The 14,933-nt window shown below is 41.9% G+C and overlaps 1 protein-coding gene across 1 annotated transcript in view; it reads right to left on the reverse strand.

Moving 5' to 3' along the window:
* Positions 1 to 14,933, reverse strand: part of man1a1 (mannosidase alpha class 1A member 1) — a 432,971-nt gene that overhangs the window by 21,249 nt on the left and 396,789 nt on the right. The gene's annotated exons all lie outside the window — the stretch shown is intronic.

Consider the following 14,933-nt stretch of genomic DNA (forward strand, 5'->3'; position numbering starts at 1 on the left):
CAGGAAAAGAATACATAAGAAATTATGAGGAGGGTTGTACCATTGGTCAGCTAAAAGGATTATCAACTAGACTCTCTCTCTCTCCTCAGATACTACCTAACCTCCAGGGTATTTTCAACATTTACTGCATCATTTAAGTATATGTGAAATGTCATTTTGGATCATACAATATTACAGTTGTTGGAAGTAGAATTTAAAATGAACTGAATTTCTGATGTCGTTATTTCTGCATGAAATGTAATGCTGAATCCACAGAATCATATTGAATCATGTTTAGATCAGAAGTATTGTAAACTACATGAATGCTCAAGATAGAAAAACAATGATTAATGGTCACGCAGAGAAGCAAATTAAAAACTTGCATTGTGTCATTTGGAATTGGTTTGCCTAAATATAGTGCACATAATTTAGCAAAATAGAAAATACATTAAAAACAAAACATAATTTGTAGCAATAAACCTATATGTAGAGAGTTTGGTTATACGTTGAACATGAACACTTTGCTCTTGTTTTTAGTTTGTTATCTTCACCACCAATTGTGGAGAAGGAACAACCCTTCCTCGGACGTCAGTGAGTCTCCTTCGTTTGTGCAGGAAAGAACTGCAGGTGCTGGTTTAAATCAAAGGTAGACACAAAATGCTGGAGTAACTAACTCAGTGGATCAGGCTGCATCTCTGGAGAGAAGAAATGGGTGACATTTTTGGGTCGAGACCTTTCTTCAGACTGAAGAAGGGTCTTGACCCAAATGTCACCCATTCCTTCCCTTCAGAGATGCTGCCTGTCCCGCTTAGTTACTCCAGCATTGTGTGTCGACCAGTCCCCTCAGTTTGGTCAGTTGGATCAAAACATTTTTTTTCTCCACACCTTTCTTTCTGCCATCAACCGGATAAGAATTGAAAATCTCTTTGATATACATGGGAGCCAAGTGTGCTGTGCTACACAAACATGTCACTGTTTTATAAAGTCTACACAATTTTATTAACAAATTTAGAACACCCGTAAGAAAAAGATTCTGGAAATACGATCCATGGTACTTCCACACAATTCTGAATCACTGCAATGTTATTTCTAGGACCAGCAAGTGAGCAGCTTTGAAGAGTTTTGAGACCTTCCCTCAACAGCAAGTATATACTTTGGGGAAAGGGAAAATATCAAATTCATTGCAAAGGTCCGAAAAACCTTTTTTTGCAATTGTACGGTTACTGAAGGAGATACTGAGGTTACTAAATCTGTTACCAGCTACCAAATGTAGGTGGCAAGCTTGAGACACATATTTACAACTGAAAGCACAAAGGAAGGCTTCCAAGAAGAAATTACCATGGAAACCTTTGACATTTGCAAGTGAAACATGTAACTGCACATTCATCTTAAGGGACGTTCATCAATAATTTTCTGTGTTATTATATGCTTTATTACAGCAGACAAAATTCTACAGGCACATTACTGCAGCTATTCACTGTCACGCTGCTGTCAGATTAGTCAAGTTAAATGAATTCACACAAAAATTGGCCATTTGCCAGAATTTGAAAAACTAATTTATAGAGTTCTTCCGCAATGAGGGATAAAAAATAATATTCCTGGCAGAGACAATTTTAAATGCAGACTTCTGTTTCTGCCAAACAAAAGCTTCCAGAACAGACAAGATCAATTCTAACTGAGGTAGAGAATAGGGGAAACAAAATATCAATTTATCAAGCATACTAATTTACGTGTGAAATCCATACTGAAACTTTTAAAGCAACTGTGATATTTAATGAGAATATGTACAATGCTGAATTAGTTCCTTCTAAGTTATTATATATCAAATTAAATATAATGGTAAAACAAGTCATGTTTATTGTCATAGGCACATGTGTGGTGAGGTACAGGTACACTGAAAATCATTCGCACAGTAGCATCACATGCACACGCACACACACTCAGACCACACACAAAAACATAAATTAGGAATGAATTACGCATATATTCTGTAAGAAAGTTTAAAAAAGACTGCAAAAACAAGACATTAGTGCAAAACAAATTAATGACAGTACAAGTAATGGTCCGTGGTTTTCCATTGTGGTGATCACAATCGACAATAGGTGCTGGAGTAGGCCATTCGGCCCGTCGAGCTAACACCACCATTCACTGTGATCATGGCTGATCATCCATATTCAGTACCCTGTTCCTGCCTTCTCACCATATCCCCTGATTCCACTTTCTTCAAGAGCTCTATCTAATTCTCTCATGTGAAGATAGATCTTGTAATGGAGAAGACTTAAGTGTGCTTGGACAATGCAAGTGCTGCCAGTACACAAATATTCCTCATATGACCACTTTTGGTACAACTAAAGTGAGCCATAAGTGAGAATGCTTTCTCTACAGGTGGGTTCTCTAGAATGTGATTCAAATACCTGATCCATTTGTGAAATTCATATACTTAATTAAAGTGTTTAATTCTCAATATAAGAAATGCAACATGTAAACAGGCCGACCAACCAAACAACTTTGCCCTGTATCTTATATCAAACAAAGAGTTCCAGTCACTCTTACCTCCTACCACCTAATGTCTCATCAACTCCTTAAGCCCCCGTCTCACTTTCATGACCTAATTCGCGACGTCTGACGACCTTGAACGACCTTAAAAAAAAAAAAAAAAAAAAAAAAAAGGTCGCGGTAACCTACGACCTTCCACGACTATGTCGAAGACCTCCTTCGACCTCCTTCGACTATGTTGAAGACTGGCTTCCACCATGTACGTTTTACTGCTGTTTGCAGTAGCCCTTTTGCTTCAGCAGCCTTTTAAGAAAGGCAGAAGGGGAAGAGCAAGGGTGAAGAGGAAGCACAAGAAGAGGTCTCAATGGGTGAATGGAGATTATGTGATGGACTGTCCCAGTGCACCAGATGACTGGAAGAGAGTGGCGCTGGGCTTTGACAAAAGATGGAACTTTAAGCACACATGTAGGGCAGTAGATGGCAAGCATGCCATTCTTGTCCCTGTACCCCTCATTTTCCTTTTCGTACAGGATGGCATTCTGCTGGAACCATTCCTCAAGGTCCCCCTCCTGCTGCCTGGTGAAGGTGTAGGGCATAGCTTTCCTCCAGCCCTCCCTCACCACCAATGGGGCATCTGCCTCAGATGCTGTGTCAGACACAGGAGAAAGGGCTGCTTGGCTGCCTTCAAATGAGGCAGTGAAGGATGGGGTGGTGGTGGGGACATATACTACCACCCTGATCTCCTCCCCCAGGGGTCTCTCATGCAGGGCTACCTCCTCCTGCACTATCACCTCCTGTGGCAACACCTCCTGCCACTCCTCCTCTTGGGTGGGCAACACCTGCATGGCCAGTTTTTTTTAGGGTTGTGCCCTCCCCCTGCGCTGCTGCCTTTTTGGTGCCATCTCTAAAACACAAGTCTCCTCTCCAAAAAAACTCTCCAGCTATGAATGAACATGCCTTGGAGCGACAGAGGTGACGTTCTGCTGTTTAAATAACCTTTTTTTTCTACTGACTTTTTTTTCACCCTGGAGCTATTACCTTCAACTGCCTCCGACCACCTACGATGAGCATCACGACCTACCTATGAGTAAAAAGTATCGATTTTTTTCCATGCCAACCTTTTTTTTACTCGTGGACATTTTCTATCAGGCTAGAAAAAACCTACTTGATGCCACGAGTACCTACGACAAGCATCACGACCTGCTACGACCTCGTGGTGACCATGCTGCGAGTATGAGTCAAGGGCAAACTCGGCAGAGGTCGTGTATGTCGTGAAAGTGGGACAGGGGCTTTAACTGTCATTCACATGCAATATAAAAATGAAATAATGTTGATCTGAATCTCCAAACGTGACAGTAAAATCTACAACTTCCAGCTACTTGTGTAGTTTCTCTTACCCTCACTTTGTGCCAGCAAATCACACTAGGCCCAGTGATTGAGCTGCATTCATTGTGCTTGCATGCTAAATTAGGTACCTAATATATACACAGAAACTAAACATGACAATGAAACAAAAATGCTTTTTACCTGGTGTAAATGCTTAAAATGTTAATTTTCCTCCTCAGTCTATCTCACCTTTAGCACAGCAGGTGCTCATTAAGCCCATCAGGTTCATGGCAGCTGTCTAAGTAGCAATTCACTCAGTCCATTTCCCTGGATGTTTATTTCTTTTAAGTGCCTGTCCAATTTTCTTTTGAATTCATTTATCACCTCTGGTTCCACCACCGTTGCAGCCAGTGAGTTCCAGGTCAGTACATTCGTTGAGTAAAACACAAATCATCTTCACATCCCTCTGTGCATCTTGCACAAAATCAAATGTCACCTACTTGTACCATCAGCTTGATCTAGCATCTAAACCTGTCATAATTTGTATTTCATTTTAGCCTTCTGCAACTCGCTTCACCAAGATGAATGATCAAAGCTTTTCCTCTCTAACACTTCAGCTAGAACCCCTCATTTTAGAACCATAGTGGTAAATCTCCTGTCCATCCCCTCAAGGATCTTCTGTCCGAAAAGGTGGTGTCCACAACAGAAAACAATACTCAAGCCATGGCCTAACCATAAGAAAGAAATGGACAGAAGGGTACGGTATATGAATGAGTTTATGTAGGTTGAAGGAGGCACCATAGACCAGAAATATAAAGAAAAGAGAAGGAGTAGCAAACTGATCAGATGACCAGTGCGGCCATTAATGAGAAAAAGATTATGGTATGATTTTGTGATCAATGGCAAAGCATCAGTGAAGAAAGGTGCACACAAAAATCAAGCAGACATGATGGTTTGGATCTCACTTCTTCCAATGCTAGTTGCTGTCAGGTGTTAAATAAACCAGTTGTCATAATATCAAGTAGTCAATCACATTGAAGAATTCACAAATATAGCAAACCAAGAGGCAAAAAGCCAACCTAACTAACCTTTTAAAATGTTTTGCAGGATATAAAATAAAGATAATTAAGATAGAAATAGAAATTCAAGTAAACTTCAACAACTATTTTAAACAGGGTGGCACGGTGACGCAGTGGTAGAGTTGCTGCCTTGCAATGCCAGAGAATCGGGGATGATCCTGACTACGGGTGTTGTCTGTGCAGAGTTTGTATGCTCTCTATGTAACCTGCAAGGGTTTTCTCCGGGTGTTCCGGTTTCCTCCCACACTCCAAAGATGTACAAGTTTGTTGGCTAAATGGCTTGATACCATTGTAAATTGTTCCTAGTGTGTGTAGGATACTGTTAGTGTGCTGGGATCGCTGGTCCGTGGGGCAAATGGCCTTTTCCGTTCTGTATCTATCAATTACACTAAACTGAGGTGTTTATTTATTAGGAGGAATGGCAATTCTCACATAATCAGTTTCAAGGCACAGAGTAGTGGTCAACCAACAATGGTTCCCTGATGGTCGAGTCGCAGGTAGATAAGGTGGTCAAAAAGGCTTTTGGTACATTGGCCTTCAGTCAGAGTATTGAGTATAGAGGTTGGGAGGTCATGTTGCAGTTGTATAAGACTTTGGTGAGACTGCATTTAGAATATTGTGTTCAGTTCTGGGCACCATGTTATAGGAAAGACATTATCAAGCTTGAAAGGGTTCAGAGAAAATTTATGAGGATGTTGCCAGGACTAGAGGGTATGAGCTGTAGGGAGAGGTTGAGTAGGCTGGGTCTCTATTCCTTGGAGCGCAGGAGGATGAGGGGTGATTTTATACTGGTAAGCGGTACTGATTGGGGATGATCTGCCATGATCACATTGAATGGCGGTGCTGGCTCGAAGGGCCGAATGGCCTACTCCTGCACCTATTGTCTATTGTATACAAAATCATGATGTATAAAATCATGAGAGGAATAGATCGGGTAGATGCACAGAGTCTCTTGCCCGGAGTAGGGGAATCGAGGACCAGAGGACATAGGTTCAAGGTGGGGAAAAGATTTAACAGGAATCTGAGGGGTAGTGTTTTCATACAAAGGGTGATGGGTGTATGGAACAAGGTGCAAGAGGAGGTAGTTGAGGCTGTGACTATCCCAACATTTAAGAAACAGTAAAGGGCCTGTCCCACTTTCACGAGTTATTCACAAATTCTACCGAGTTTTCCCCTTGATTCAAATTCGCAGAATGTTCGTAACGAGTCCGTAGGAGTTTGTAGATATATCGTAGCGGCTCGTTATGCCAGCCGTAGGCACTCGTGGCATCAGGTAAGTCGGGACGTTTTTTCCAGCCCGATAAAAAATGTCCACGAGTAAAAGAAAATTGACGGGATGAAAGAAATTGCAACTTTTTACTCATAAGGAGGGCATCAAAATAGTCGTGGAAATTCGTAGCCATACTCGTACGAGTTCGTGAACATAGTCGTGGAAGGTCGTAGGAGTTCGTAGATTACCACAATCTTAATTTTTTTTTAGGTCCTTTAAACTTGGCAGAGGTTTTCAATTAAGTCGTGAAAGTGGGACAGGCCCTTTAGACACATACATGGATAGGACAGGTTTAGAGGGATATGGACCAAGTGCAGGCAGGTGGGACTAGTGTAGCTGGGACATGTTGGCCGGTGTGGGCAAGTTGGGCCAAAGGGCCTGCTTCCACACTGTATCACACTATGACTCTAAAGCTCCACGATGTTGTGTGTCGGCGGCCACAGTGCTCCGGAGCTTGCCGCAAGGCGACCCGGTAAGGCATTGCCCACTCCCCGCTGGTATCCCAGCGCTGCGACGCCGCCGACTCCCAACATCGCGGAGCTGGGGCTGCAGGCGTCCGGCCGCAGGCGGCGCTGGATTTGGAGCGCCGCGCAGCCAGGGGTAGAGTTGCCGGGGTCGGAGCTACAACCGGCGCCGCCCGCGGCCGGACACCCGCAGCCCCCAGCTCCGCGATGTTGGGAGTCGGCGGCCACAGCGCTCCGGAGCTTACTGCACGGCGACCCGGTAAGGCATTGCCCGCTCCCTGCCTCTCCGACCAGGTAGGGGACTAAGAATTAAAGTTTCCCCCTTCACCATCCCCACCACATAAAATCCCTCCAAACTAACTGACTAACATTTAAGCAATGATTTACAATGATTCCCCGGTTTCCGGGGAGGAGGCAGCCGCTCCAGACTTTTCAAGCCGCCCGCGCTACCTACCTAATCTACGCTAAAAACTTCCATTCGGAAATCCGAAAAATTCCGAAATCCGAGAAGTGTCTGGTCCCAAGGCTTTCGGATAAAAGGTTGTGCACCTGTACTCAGAAGATTTCTGCCATAGTGTACATTTTCTTTCCACGGGTCATGTTTTCATTCACTATATAATGGCATTTTTGCCCCTTCACTGGTTAGATGCCTACACCAACTTAAAGCCGCGGTCTCCGGTGGGGAAGAGCCGACTCTGGACTTACCTGGACTCGTACCTTGTCCTTACCATCTGGACGCCCGCAGCGGCGGCTGCGGAGGGTTGAGGTCCCGACCACGGGGGAAAATGGAGGAGGACTGGCCAAATTGTGTGCCTTCCACCACAGTGATGAATGCTGTGGTGGATGTTTATGTTAAATTTTTATTGTGTTTTTGTGTGTACTCTTTATCATTGTATCGCTGCTGACATATCCATTTCACTTGCACTCTTTGTGCAATGTGACAAATAAACCGTATTGTATTGTATTGTATTGTATGATTAACGGTACTGGTGAAGATTGTTGGCTCATTTTGCAGGGAGAACAGACAAGTCCAAATATCACTGCAAAAGTTAAGGGCGGGTGTAGCAAACTGATTGGCTACCAATACTGACACAAATATTAAAAGGATTTACAACAAAAGACCAAGAACACAGTAGGTGGTAGTCACGCAGGTGGAACATTTTTAGATGAGGAACAGCTTTCATTATCGTACTCCCATTGCTCCCATTCACTGATTTAAAATTGTTTTCAGTCTCCAAATAAGCGAAAATGACTGAGATATGCCAAAATCAATACTATCATTTCATTTTACAACATTTACAGGCAAAATTGTTTTCAAGGCATTTTTAACTCAACATTCATTTAAGGAAACAACAATTTCATAGATAAACTGGCTTCCTTTCAAAATTCATTAAATGAATGTAAAAAATGTGTTAAAAAAAAAAGTGGATTACCAAACATTCTCTAGTTTGACATAACTGAAAAAGGTTATGGTGATTTATTATCATTAGCTAATCCCTCTGATGAGATTATTGCCTGTTAATAAATCCCAAGTGTTATTCTTTATTCAGCCACTCCAGCATTTCTCCCCATATCCCCGAGCGTTCATCAAAGAAACAGGGAATTTTCATGGTGTGCTGATCAATACTTCTATCTCCTGAACACCAACAAAATAAAATGCAGTTTAGCTGATTACTCAGCTCATTCGCTGTGGAATTCTGCCCTGAAGTCTGGCAAACATAACAACAGTTACTGCATCTCAACAGTAATTAATCTGTGGCGAAGAGTCACTAGTTTCTACATGGATGTAAAGTTTTCATGATATAAAGCCTGCACCATGCTGATAGTTTCAATTTATTTAGGTTAACACCAGTTGTGCAGACTAAGGAAAATGCAATTATTTGTCTTTCTTATTCCTTTAAAGACATTGCAAAGTGCCTGCTGTTAATTAAGTAGCTCTTATCCGATGCACAGAACTACACACAGAAAACTTCCATTAACAGGAACGTGATAATGATCGGATAATTTGTAGTTAGGTAAACAGCCCAGTACATCAGGAATACCTCCCTCTGCTCTTCTGCTAACCAGTATCATGGGGTCCTTTATGTTCGCTTGAGCAAGCAGACAAGATTTTAGTTTGATGTCTCATCTAAAAGACAAGATGTCAGAAGTTGCAGAACCCCCAGAGTAATGCACTTCAGTGTTTGCATGAATATTTGTTCAAATCTCTGGAGTAAGCCTTGAACCAGAGCCATCTGATTCAGAGTGGAAAGGGCAACCAAATAAGAAACAGGTGCTTCCTAAAAGACTGCCGTGGTGACACTGTGTACAAATGGAACTGACTATAGCATACCTTGGTTTTTACCAATGACAACATAGCATTTGTTATCTACCCACAAAGTCTCTCGAATGACAAATCTTTAAATGCTTGGGAAACATTATATGTCACACTAGACTAAGTGGAACCTGTTAAGTGGGAGGGCTGGTCCCCCAACGCAATATTCCACCTCTCCACCAATTCTAATATTGATGGCCAGTTGGGGGGTTGGGGGGGGAACTATCAGCATGGTGCGAGTCTGAAATAAATTATATAGCGAGTTGTGGATGGAGCCCAGTCCATCGTGTATACCTGTCTCTCCCCATCATTTCATTGCCATTTACATTGCAGTTTCAAGTGCAGGGCAGGTCAAACAGCTCATTGCATTTTCATTTCATTTCCATTGAAGTTTCAAGCACAGTGCAGGCCAAACAGCTCATTGCATTTTCATTTCATTTCCATTTCCATTGCAGTTTCAAGCACAGGGCAGGCCAAACAACTCATTTCATTTTCATTAAGGGCTAACAAATGATTTATTGCAAGTACATTGCAGACTCACAGTTCAGTTGATTCACAACTTAGAATCACGGTTGTGGCCTCTCCCTCGCGATCTTCCAGAGTGACTGACTCACGTTCAGGCATCCGGGGTTTTATAGTCCTGCCCCCCCCCCCCCCCCCCCACTGGAAGGGGTGTTACTTTCATTATGATGATTGACAGGTGAGATGACCAATCAGCTGATCTCAAGATGTTTTAAACACTCATAATCTTTTTTTTTCATCGATCAGTAAAATCCTCAGGGCTAGAGGAGGACTGTGAGTAAGATGGGCAAAAATCATAGCGATATAGGGTAGGGTTTTTTCTAAAATTTATATACAGTGCAGACAGGATTTGGTCAAGATGAGACTTTTAGTTTTATAGATTAAGTAAAATATGATTGGGAGAGAGAGAAAGCTTCCTTAATGGGCTCAGGTAGTAGACAAACTACGAAACATAGTAATCAACTGTGGGTACCAGACAGGTATGGGATAAGATGGATGAAAACTGGTGATGTTGTAGACAGCGAGAAAGGTTATCTAAGGCTATTGATCAGGAGGAGAATTGAATGGAGCAATGGCAAATAAAATGTAATCCTGATAAATGTGAGTTGCTGCATTTTGGGAGAGCAAACAAAGGTATTGCATAGACAAGTAATGGTAGTATCCTGGAGATTGTTGCAATTGCTCTGCCCAAGTCTGAAATAAATTATAGCGAGTTGTGGATGGAGCCCAGTCCATCGTGTATACCTGTCTCTCCTCATCGACTCCATCCATACTTCATACTGTCAGGAAAGCAGTCAACGCAATCAAGGACCACTATGTCCTGGTCATTCTCTCTTCTCCCTGCTCCCATCAGGCAGAAGATACAAAAGCCTGAGGGAAGTACCACCAGATTCAAGAACAGCTTTTTCTCTGCTGTTATTAATAATAATAATAATAATACATTTTATTTATGGGTGCCTTTCAAGAGCCTCAAGGACACCTTACAAAAATTTAGCAGGTAGAGGAAAAACATGTAAGGGGAATGAAATAAATAGTAGAGACATGACTAGTACACAAAGTAAAGACAGAATTCAATTCAAAACACAATATGAGGCAATTAATGCACAGATGAAAAGGGAGGGGGACGTGGGGCTAAGGATAGGCAGAGGTGAAGAGATGGGTCTTGAGGCGGGACTGGAAGATGGTGAGGGAATTATTATTGGAAGATGGTGAGGGAATTATAGAGAAGAGTTATTAGACTCTTGAACAGTTATTTCATATGCCAAGGATGTGCTCCCAATCTACATTGTTGCGGCCCTTGCACTTTTTTTTTGTTCTTTCTGCACTCACTCTGTAGCTGAAACACTATATTCTTCACGCTTTTGCACTACCTGTTGTACTCATGCATGGTATAATCTGTACATAAAATAACATTTTTCATTGCATTTCAGTACATATGACAACAATGAACCAATACCATTACCAAATGGTGTCAGTAATTCCCTTAATGCTTGTTCCAAAGTCTCCAAAAGGAAATTGTGTCATTATTTAGCCCAAATTTCAAATTTGTACTCTCAGGCTTCCTCATGTCAGACCACTCAGTTTCAGGTACATGTGACATTTGAGGTCAATTTTCATACATACCCCCAACACACTAATTTCACAAAGCTGCCCTGAAAATAAATTCTGAACTTCTTCAGATATTGGGGAGTGCTGGCATGGAATGAGTGTGTACAAGGAATATGCGATGGGTGACAAGAGACTTGCCAGGGAACCAGATGAACCCGCATTGATTTCTGAAGGGTGCCACAAGCTGGAGCCAGTCCTCGTGGGCAAAGGACATTCATCGAAGCAAGTAGTTGAAGAAGTGACGATAGGGGTATGAGTGCCCGCTATGAATATCTGTACTTCTGGGAACCTTGTAATGCATCCAAGTAGCCCTTCCTGATGTGAAAGTAAACGTGACATGTCCCAAAATATAAACTATCACATTGCTTGGTGTTTTTCTTGATTTCCACCATGCAGCCATGAGCAGCAAAGTGCCATGTGTACAATATTTTTTTGAAGAATCAAACCTGAGGTGAGATTCCAGAGAGTGAGGGTGACCCTGGGCCTGATAACCATGCAGCTATTTTATTTTTCAGACAAATTCCAAATTAACAAACAAACCTTATTAATGACCAGCAGCGACTTATTCAGAAATAGAATCATTGAGCTATACCACTATGGAAACAGGCCACTTGACCCACCTTGTCCATGCCGACCAAGTTGGCATACTGACCTTGCCTCATTTGGCCCCTCAGCTCTCTAAATGCTTCTTATCCATGTATCTGTCCAAATGTCTTCTAAAAGTCATAAATGTATAGCTTCTATAGCTTTCTCCAGCATCTCATTCCAAGTACAGAGGGAAAAAGATGTCCCTCTTAAATCTTTCCCCTCCCATCTCAAGTCTGCGGCCTTGAATTTCAGAATCCTCTTCCCCAGAAAAATAATGTGTGCGTTCACCTTATCAATACCCCTCATGATCTTGTACACCTCAATAAGGTCACTCCTCAAACTTCTATGCTCCAGGAAATAGTTTCAGCCTACCCGACCTTTCCCTATAACTCGTTCTCAAACCCAGGTAATGTCCTGGCGAATCTCTTCTGCACCCGTTCCAACTTAATGTCATCTTTCCTCTAGCTGGGACACCAGAACTACAGAAAGTACTCCAAGCATGATCTTATCATAACCTTGTATAGCTGCATCATGATGTTCCATGTTTGGTGTACTCCGTCACATGGAGTGGGGGTTAGGAAATAGTGAATAGGAGGTGATAGATGGAGGCACCAAGTGGTAGGGAATGATAGATTATGATAAGAAAGGAAACACACTCATATAAGGGAGACAAATGGGAACATTGATGGTCAGGGACCCAGTTGATAGAGTATGTGGGTAATGGGCAAATGGAATGCGAGGGGAGGGGAATAAAACTGGATGATAGAGGGCTGGGGGAGGCAGGGAGTTGGAAAGAAGTGTGTATAAGGACCAGGCTTGATCAGAAAAGGGACAGAGAACAGGTTACATGAAACTGGAGGATTCAATATTCATGCCATTTGGGGAATACGAGGACACATGGGTTGGTGTGGGCATGGGAAGGGGAAATAAAATGATTTTCCAATCAGGAGCATCAGATGGCCATCTTCCGAAAGTATAGGTGATCAACAAAGTGATCGCCCAGTCTGCACTGATACAGAGAAGACCACATCATGAGGACTGACTGCAATAGAAAAGGTTGCAGGAGCTGCTTGAGCTTTGTTGAGCATTTACACTCTTTCTAAACATGGCCATCTGAAGCTCTGAGCTCTCAGTCTGATGAAGGGTCTCGACCCAAAACCTAACCTATTCCTCTTCTCTAGAGATGCTGCCTGATCTGCTGAGTTACTCAAGCATTTTGTGTCTAACCCCTGCATAGCATTGTGGATTTATAACACTATGAATGGATGATTCTTTCAATTTAGCATACAGTGTATAACAAAGGAAAACTTATTCAATCATTTTCTGGACATAAAATGCTGGAGTAACTCAACGGGTCAGGCAGCACCCTGGAGGACATAGATAGGTGATGTTTTGGGCCGAGACGCTTCTTCTGAAGAAAGATCTCGGCACAAAACTTCACCTATCCATGTTCTCCAGGATTTCTGCCTGACTCCACTGTGTCCTCTTGTGTATTAACCAGCATCTGCAGCTTTTTGTTTCTCCATTCATCTTCTGTTCGTCTTAAGCTGGGGCAATCAAACCATTACCAAGTTGTAGAAAAACATCACGATTGGGCTGCAAGATCTTTGTAACTATGTAAAAAGAATTCTAAATAAGGTGCAGTGCTTCTCTTTCTCACATGTAAGCCTACTTAAAGATATAAATCACTTTAAAAAAAGCAGATAATGCACTGACATGTGGCTACATTTTTACGACAACACAGGAAACTTGAATATCTGTTATCTTCTTACAACGCTAGTCTCATCTTTCACTGAATGCAAAAACATCCTGCTAAAACATTTTAAAAGAGGTTAGCACCAGCTAAATAAACTATGTTCAAAGATTTGAGTAAATTAAGTGCAAAAATTACAAACATGAACCATTGGTGGTTGTTGGGGGAATGCAGGTGGCTGGAGAAAAGCAGTTGGGGAAAGAGTGAACGGTGGCAAGATTAGCTTGAGACTTGCAAACTGAGAATGAACCACAATCAAAATTAGAAACATCTGTGTCAAACATACTCAAAAACTTCAGCTGCTGAAAATTGGAAATGGATCTGTCAGAAGCTGTACAGAGCGAAACATAGTTAATATTTCAGGTCATTGATCTTGCATCAGAACTGTTAAGAAGACCCAATATTCTTCCCCAATTTGTAATAACAAAATTTAGAAAGATTATCACCCAGGGTGGCACAGTGGTGCAGCATAGAGCTGCTGCTTTATAGCTTCAGAGACCCAGGTTCGATACTGACTGACGGGTGTTATCTGTACAGAGTTTGTATTTTCTCTCTGTGACCATATGGGTTTTCTCCGGGTGCTCTGGTTTCCTCCCACACTCCAAAGACATACAGGTTTGTAGGTTAATTGACTTTGGTAAAATTGTTAATTGCCCCTAATTGTTAATTGCCCCGTTCCTCTTCACCCTGTATACTGCAGACTACAAATATAAGTCTGACACATGCCACATACAGAAATATTCAGATGATACAGGTAGCGTCCACCGTCAGTGGCTTTAGAGCCATGTGGAACAGACAGATTGCCATATGATGATTGTGAATGGTCTGAAGAAGGTCACGACCCGAAACGTCACCCATTTCTTCTCTCCAGAGATGCTGCCAGTCCCGCATTACTGTCCCGAGTTACTCCAGCATTTTGTGTCTATCTAATGGTTGTGAATGTTGCAAATTGTGTCCAGTCATAGGATTTTACTTGTCATTTGATATAATGAGAAAAATAATCAGGACACTGCTCCATAAGTTATCAGTCTATAATTCCTTCACAGATTACTTTCCAGTGTATTAGATATTCTTAAAGAACCTAAACCTAAAGAACCAATAACCTCTTGTCTGAAGAAGGGTCTCGACCTGAAACATCACCCATTCCTTCTCTCCAGAGATACTGCCTGTCCTGCTGAGTTACTCCAGCTTTTTGTGTCTACCTGTATATTAGGTTTAAATCAGCATCTGCAGGTCCTTCTTACAAATAGCATCAAGAAAACCTTTGGCTTCAGGAAAAGTCGGAAGCAGTTGCCGATCAACACAAAAATAAAATTAAAAATATGTGGTAAATTTAATCAATAATATTACCAGAAATGCTGAGCATGACTTCAATCAAAAGATATTACAGAGAATACCATAATTGAATGGAGAAAATCCCTCAGAAGAAAAAAGTATAATCGGTCAAAGAAGAAATTAGTCTCTTCAAAATAAGATTGACATGAGATGAGGTCAAAGTGAGAGTAAGGATAATGTCCTTGTGTGTTCTTTTTTT

The sequence above is a fragment of the Amblyraja radiata genome, chromosome 5 (genome assembly GCF_010909765.2).
Source record: "Amblyraja radiata isolate CabotCenter1 chromosome 5, sAmbRad1.1.pri, whole genome shotgun sequence".
Lineage (NCBI taxonomy): Eukaryota > Metazoa > Chordata > Chondrichthyes > Rajiformes > Rajidae > Amblyraja > Amblyraja radiata.